The sequence below is a fragment of the Pinus tabuliformis genome, chromosome Q (genome assembly GCF_031772625.1).
Source record: "Pinus tabuliformis cultivar Carrire ecotype Pingquan chromosome Q, CPIR1, whole genome shotgun sequence".
NCBI lineage: Eukaryota > Viridiplantae > Streptophyta > Pinopsida > Pinales > Pinaceae > Pinus > Pinus tabuliformis.
In genome coordinates, this window is record NC_142296.1 from 665,829,750 (window position 1) to 665,837,388 (window position 7,639).

Sequence of the window (7,639 nt, forward strand, 5' to 3'; positions counted from 1 at the left end):
CCCATGCTCGGCTGGAGGTGGACGCCACAAGATCCCACGGCTATCCACATATACCATCAGAAATTATGGAAGACCTCTTACAAGCACCATCTGTACCAAATCTGCAATGGCTTTATGGTGCCTATTCATTATTCTATTTTTGATAAACCCATTCCCAATATTTCTTATCAAGCTTCGTTTGATATAACAGCGGTAGGGAGTTGGTTTGGAGAGGAGAGATTTACCTACATAAGAGTTTTCGGCAGCCAAGCCAACCCACATGTTCTCCCTTTGTACATACCAGACAAACTGCTAGCAAGAGAAATCGCTTATCAGATTATAGCTGAGAGTGTTACACAGACTCTCAAGAAAGAAAAGAAGAGGGGCTGGCCCTCTTTTCCCTTGAGGTGTGGTTTCTATACTCTACATGATCTCAAACATGCAGAAAAGGAAGCCACAAAGATTCAATCCTTAACTATGGCAACTATCCCAAATAGGCCATATGATCCAAAGAAAGTTGCCTACAATGCACTAGAACAGGCCAAATTGACAAAATTTGAGCACAAAGAAGATATGTTTGACGACCTATTCGTTTCAGCCGAATCAATAGGTCAGGCTAAAGAATTTGCTCGAATAAAATATAATGATGAAGGGTTGACTGAGTTTAATAAGCTTAGAGAACAGAGGTTGCAAACTCTGCCTCTAGATTTACTAGCAATAACCCCGGCGACATCATCAAGCGAGCCTGGTCGGCAACAGTCAAAGGAACCTCCGGTTGTAACAAAGGATCATAAGAAGGAACAGGAGGAAAGGCAGAGAAAAGAAAAAGAAGAAAGGCAGAAGAGAGCACAGGAGGAGAAACAAAAGAAAGAGAAGGAGGAGAAACAAAAGAAAGAGAAAGAGGAACAGCAAAAGAAAGAACAAGAGGAACAGCAGAAGAGAGAGAAAGAAAAAGTGCGGAAGGAGTCCCAAGCTGAAAAGGAAAAACAAACCACCATTGATGTCAATATAGATACTCATATTGACCCTAAATTGCTCCAGGAGTGGAAGCAATTTGACTCTATCATCAGTGGGTTGGAATGTTCCAAAGATACAGACACTTCCAAGACAAACGATACACAGGACATCACTTCTCCTCAGGTTCTAAGTGGAACCAGCGGCCCACCCATTTCTAAGGATGTTGAGGTAATACCAAAAGACCCCTCCGACCAAATCATTCTCCAGGTAGAAGATATTCCTCCCCTGGATGTTTTCTACAGCCCGAGGCATAAAGCAGTGGTAAAACGACAAAGGAAAAGAAGGAAGATTGATCAACCTCCCCTTTTCCCAGAACAAACTGTTACGGGCAGCGTGGTTTGGAAGGAGGAATTCGACCCCTCTGATGACCTGACAAAACTATCGCAGTATGCGGGAGCCTATTCGGCAGCGACAATCGATAAGGCATCAGAGGTAAGTCTTCTACTGAAAACCAAGGATCAAGAAATTTTCGCATTACAGGAAGAATTGACTGAGACAAAGCAGAAGGCGGAGCAGGCAGAGTAGCAATTGTTGACACAACAGCAAGTGAACAATCAGCTAACTCAACAATTGCAGGCAGAAAAAGCAAAGGGTCGACCAAAGCGCAATCCAGAAACAGAAGGAATTATCAGAGGCATTGGCACAACTAAGGGCAGCAAACGAGCAAATGATGAAAACAAAGGATGAGCAAATCGCTCAATTGTCATCGCAGCTCAAAAAGATAAAGGGCGCTCCACAAGTGGCTGAGTTCAGAGCAGAAGCATTACAAATAAACACTGCATTAATATCTCAAATTAGGCTTCTGTGTCAACAAATCACTCAGGCAGAGCCACTCTGTGAATTAACGACATCCATAAATCAGCAGGTAGAAAAGGCCAGAAATGAATTAGATCAAGCCGAAGAGATCATAACTGCATTTCTTGACTGGCAAGATTCTGATCAAGGGAGAGAAGCAAATTTGCCCAAGATTTCAGAAACATATAAAGATATACTTTTCACAGAATGGCACTCTCAGATGATGAAAGCAGAAAGGGCAGCTTCAAGATGTAAATCAACTTCCAGCAATTTGGTTGAACTAGTCAACAACACTCTCTACTTATCAAATATGATTTCCCAATGTACACCAGGAAAGTTGACAACAAAAAACACATTGGAGCAATCATGCTATCCTGATCTAGAGGAAAAGGGGAGATTAATCGCTGGAGTTAATAGTTTAACTATGGAAGCATATTGGCTCTTCCTGGTAAAGTCGCATACACAGAGAGCCGCCCTTAAGTGCCTAACATAAGTGATCGGGTATATAATTCCCGATATTCAGGATGCCACCTATGCCGCCCAGCTCAGTTCACGCCTCAACAAACCTCCTGAAGTAGAGCCAATGCTTGCGATAAGTCAGCGCAGATTTAAAGGCAAGCAGCCTACCTGATGAATCATGCCGCTTATTGCCAAATCGCTGAGGAAAATAGGATCGAAAGTTATTGATACCGATTTAGTTGCATTTCAGTTTAATAGATATTTAGATTAATTTAGTATTTATAGACCCTTTCATTGTTTTGGAAAGGGTCGTAAAGTTTTGTACCAGACTTAAAGACTGAAGTTTGCACTATTGTGCTTCAGTCAATATTCTTTTATGAAACTGGACCAGTTGTTCTTAATTTAACAAGGAGGCTTTTTATGCAATTGTGCACTATTGTCTTTGCTGAGAATGTCTCTGCGCTGAAGAAAGAATTACAAGTAGCGATTGATATCGGGAGTGTCAAAGCAGCTCATATGGTATTTCTATCTATGTCTGAATTCATTCCTGTTATGTGAATTGTTATTTGATTATCCTTGCTATTGTTGATTATATGCATGCGCTGTAACAGCAGATCTACATTCATACCACTATTGGATGTTTTATGATATGCTTTCCTTTTAATCATGTATATGTCAATAATATAAATGATGAGTGTGGTAATTTCGCTGTAATCGTTGGGCTTAACTATTTAGGCACAGTAATCTTGAATGAATTAATATCTATGTCTGTTAGATGGAGTCATCTATATGCCTGTCTTTAGACACAGACCATCAAACGCTGCACTTTAAAGTTTAATAGATTCCCGGGATAGGTCATAGTTCTTGTATTCTTGTTAATAGTTTAGTTATTCGCTTACCGCTAGCTTACTCTATAAATCATCCATTCATCCCGTTTATTCATTTTTGGGAAACTGGTCCCATTATCCCCAGTCGGAGCCACTATTCCAAACGGAAAAGGAGTTGTACTAAGGTCCGGACCGGGTGGTTATCCCCGATGTTGTTGCAGCGATTTTCGAGGCATCAACACCATGCAATATATATAGTCTCATCCAAGGAGTAGGTTATAATCCAAGGGTCCTTGAACGACCATCACGTTCATTTGAACGGTCTTCCCTCTCAATGTTATGGGCACATTGGGGAGGATCCCTAAAGGTCGACTGGTTCCTTTATCAAAGCCTGTCAGATTTCTCATTTCAGGCAAAAGCGTTGGCGAACCAAGCGCTTTCCAAGCAATAGAGGAAAGGATACTCACAGATGCCCCCTCATCAATGATGGTGCCAGCCATGACCATTCTGTATATTTGGACGATAATTCTGAATGGTATGCTTGCTGGCAAACGGGGTCTGCCTAGTTGGTTCCAATCGAAGGAGACAACTAGGTTGCTTGGTGGTGGGACCGAGTAAACGGCCGGGTATCGCTCTGACGAACTTCCTTCCTGCGATAAAGGAATTGGGGGATTGCCCCCGTGCTCGTCGGAGTCTGTGTTGATGAAGAGAATTTGGATGGTGTCATCTTTATCCTCTTCAGTGACTGTATCATTCAAAGATAAATCCTCTGAAGGCAAGACCGGGTCAACTGCCGCCTCGACCTTTTGACTTTCGTCAGGTATGGATTCAGCTGGTTCATCTTCAATGACCGGCGCTTCAGCTGACCACTTGAGCGGGCCAGCTGGATTTTCAACTAACGAAGGACTCGGCAAGAGTTTTTTATATCCAGGAGGAAGTCGTAACGGTGAAACCGGACGATCATCCAAAACTCTTTTCGCTTCGTCTAAGAAGGGACAACGGTGGATGCCGTGATCGCCTTCGCACAGTCTACAGGGAGGTCTAGCTCTCCCTTTTTGTCCAAGGACTTCACTTTCGCCAGTTGACGGTGGGCATTCAACATGGCTATCAGAGGTTGATGCCACCGGATTGTGCAAACGGGGAGACCAGTCCCTTAGTATCCGAGGGATGCAGGGACAATCTCTGTGGAAGTGGTCTCCCTTGCATATGACACATGGCGATTTAGGCCTAGTCAGTGCTGTGTGGTGATTTTTGTCAGACGACACTTGTTTGCCCCTAGTCGCTTTTGGCTCCTTCTTCTTCTTCTCTTTCTTCTTCTTTTCCTTCTTCTCCTTAGGAACTTGGTTTTTTGTTTTACCAGTTCCATCAAGCGAAGAGAAAGGAGGAGAGGAAGAATTAGATGAAGTAGAAGGCTGGTGGGTAACTCTGGATTGGTCTAACTGTTGATTCGACTGTTCAGGAATAGTGGTGTTCTTAACGACATTGGTTGAGAAGAGCCAGACCGGCAAGCCAATTGTCAGTCCTGGAAGCGACAATGTGGCCATATGGGGCGCACCAACATCTCCCCAAGAGGAGAAGGGACTAGGATTTCCACCAAGGGGAATTCCTTGGTTGGTGGGTTCCATTTTCTCAACCTAAAGATCAACGCAGGAAAAAGGGGTGATTGTTCCGTTTAAAATAAATTTTAACGACGCTTTAGACACAACTTGCTTTTTCAGTTTTAAAGAGTCGAGAAAAAGCTAAAGATGACTCTAGTCTCCTTCGATGTTTTAACGAGCCCGAAGTGACAGGATGGACTTTTTCCGTTATAGAGTCTGAAAAAGGCCAAAAGGAACTGCTCTGGAGTTCTAGGTAGAGGGTGTGCCAAACTTTTCGCAAAACCGCAGAATACTTTTTAAGGTACGGGTGGTCAATCTTCCTGAATGCTGTGTTCAGTGCATTGCGATCAGTAGGGCAGCCGACACGGCTTCCTAAGGATAAAGGTTTTACGCATATAGGGGTCTCCCAATATATACTCGACGGTACGTGGGAGCACAATCCATACTGGCGCTATCGTCTCTCAGGAGGAATCACCCAACCATCAGCGACATCGACAGTCACCAGGCTTTACGACGCCGGAACACGTCTCTAGCCTAAACCTCTATGTTGTGCGTCAAGTTACAAAGCGTTGTTAAGTTCATTTAATTTATTTTAGGTTGTTCTTTCTTAGAAGTTTGCCTTTTTGGATCACCACGAGATTATGATACAATTCCTAAATGCAGTCTAAAGATGATAAGCAAGCTTTTATATCTTTTCAACAATGAAAATCCTAGCTACAAGGGGAAAAGGAAGACACAAACTTTTCTCAAAGAGCATAGAGCACACTGTAATGCACTTTTCCCTAAATCAAAGCATGCAAACTATCAATATGCAAATGCACATATGCATGTATTTGTTTTCGCTTTCTTAATATTGATGCCTAAAAAGAAAGCTGTTGTACAAATTTGAATTCGATTTCAAGTGAAAACATAAACAAGTTCCTTTTTCAAAATCAAAAAGACGATTACGACACCTTATGATTTACTTGTTTCGACACTAGAAATGCATAAATTCAAACCAAACGACAAAAGTAAAATCTCAATCAACTGTGAACAGCAAACTCACTCACTCCTAAGATCAAAACGACACCTATGACAGGTCTAGATCTAAGGGCGACAGTATGACTAGTTTACTTTTGTAATGGGAAACTGCAAATGATGTAACAAATACACAAAGAACAAATACAGTTTCTTTATACAACTGAGGCGGAATTGAGGCAAAGAAAAGGGGTTTCAGATAGGTACACTGACTGATAACAGGCTGCAAAAAAAGAGATAAAACTGAGCAAAAGGAAGCAGGGAACCACAGCTGCACAAGGCAAGGGCTGATCAGCGCACCCTCAGCACAGAGAAACTGAACTTCAGCGCAGGTATCCTTCACGGGACCTGCGTTGAAATGCAGAACCTCTTCACAGAGTCTGCGCTGAAGCAGAAACGAGAGTTGTTTCTGGGTTCTGGGTCACGGTTTGCAGTTAAATCTACAGTTTTTGGCCGGATCAAAGCTATCAATTAGGTACAATTAGGAGGATGATTTAAAGGAGGACTAAGATCTATCACAAAGGGCTGTTAGAGCACTTGTGGATCAGTTTGTTCAGATCATAAAAATAGGCCCAGTGAGTGGACTAGAGTGGCAGATCTCTACTTTGCATTTGAAAATGGAAAATGCATTTCGATTCAGCACTCTTGAGTTTATGAGAAGAACAACAATAGAAACACAAATAAACCAACAAGATACGATCCCCAGTGGAGTCGCCAATTTGTTGTTGGGAAAAGTATCCAATTCGGAATGCCCCTATCCCACTCTAAGAGGTGATAGTGCCTTAGCAACAAACGAAGTAAACTAATTGAGTATTCTTCTTTATGAGATGTAAATGAGGAAGAAGTATGCGACTAACCGGTGTCTTCCGCTAGTTTGTTGATCCAATCACTCCTCTCTTCAGTAGCTCCCAGCTCCTTGCTCCTTCACCAGCCCAGCTTCACCGAATTCCTGCAAAATCACAAGAGAGAGAAACTACAAGAAGATACAGATATACATTCATAAAAAGCTCAAGATCAGATTAAGCTAAACATGTAAGCATAACAAAACATCATTGGTACACAGCATGTAGGAGAAACTCAAATAGTTTATTGATAGAGTAATAAAGTCCAAGAGGAGATACAACCAAGTGAGGCCCGATCCAGCATCTACCTCCCAGCAAAGGAATCCCTTCCTCTCCTCCAACAAAGCATAAATCACCCAATGTACTAATCTCAATCTCAAACCAACAGCAATTCTCTGCAAAGTACAAAATTCCAGCCTCCTGAACCTCTGGGTGAGAGATCCATATATAGATGTAAGCAGAGAGGATGAGTCAGCGTATGTTTTGACTTGTGGTTTCTCTCTGTCAGTTCTTGCTTCCACTTGGAGGTTGAGAACCTCTTACTCATCACTAGTCGAATTCATTGAGGCAAGTGTCATTGGAGAAGATTCTGGAAGCTTCTAGGGTCTTTCCACCTCGTTGAATGAGCTTGCCATTTGTCATTTCCCGCTCAGCGCACCCTGGTAGTGCTTCCACCTGCGTTGCAGTGCACCTAGCTAGTGTAACTTCTGCATTTCAACGCAGGCAGCTAGAAGAGCCTCTGAATTGATCCTGAATTGACTATTTCTGAGTGGTTTTTGGTGGAGAACTTCTGGGAGAAGCTGTCATTGGTTGACCTTGTTCCTTTAGGAGCTGTAACAACATCTTTAGGGACTTTGGATCCCTTGAATTATGGACATTTCATGCTTATAGCTGTAAGGCACAAAAATGTCTATAACAATTACCCCATTACTATTGTAGTTATACCCCTTATTTATATTGTTGTGCCCCTATTACCCCCATATTGTTATTTATGTGCCCCATAGAACCCCTCTATTGTTATTTTTGTGGCTTTATATTATTATTGTTAGGTCGGCTGGATTATATTGTGACTCCTTAGACTCCTATATATAGAAAGGAGGTTTTT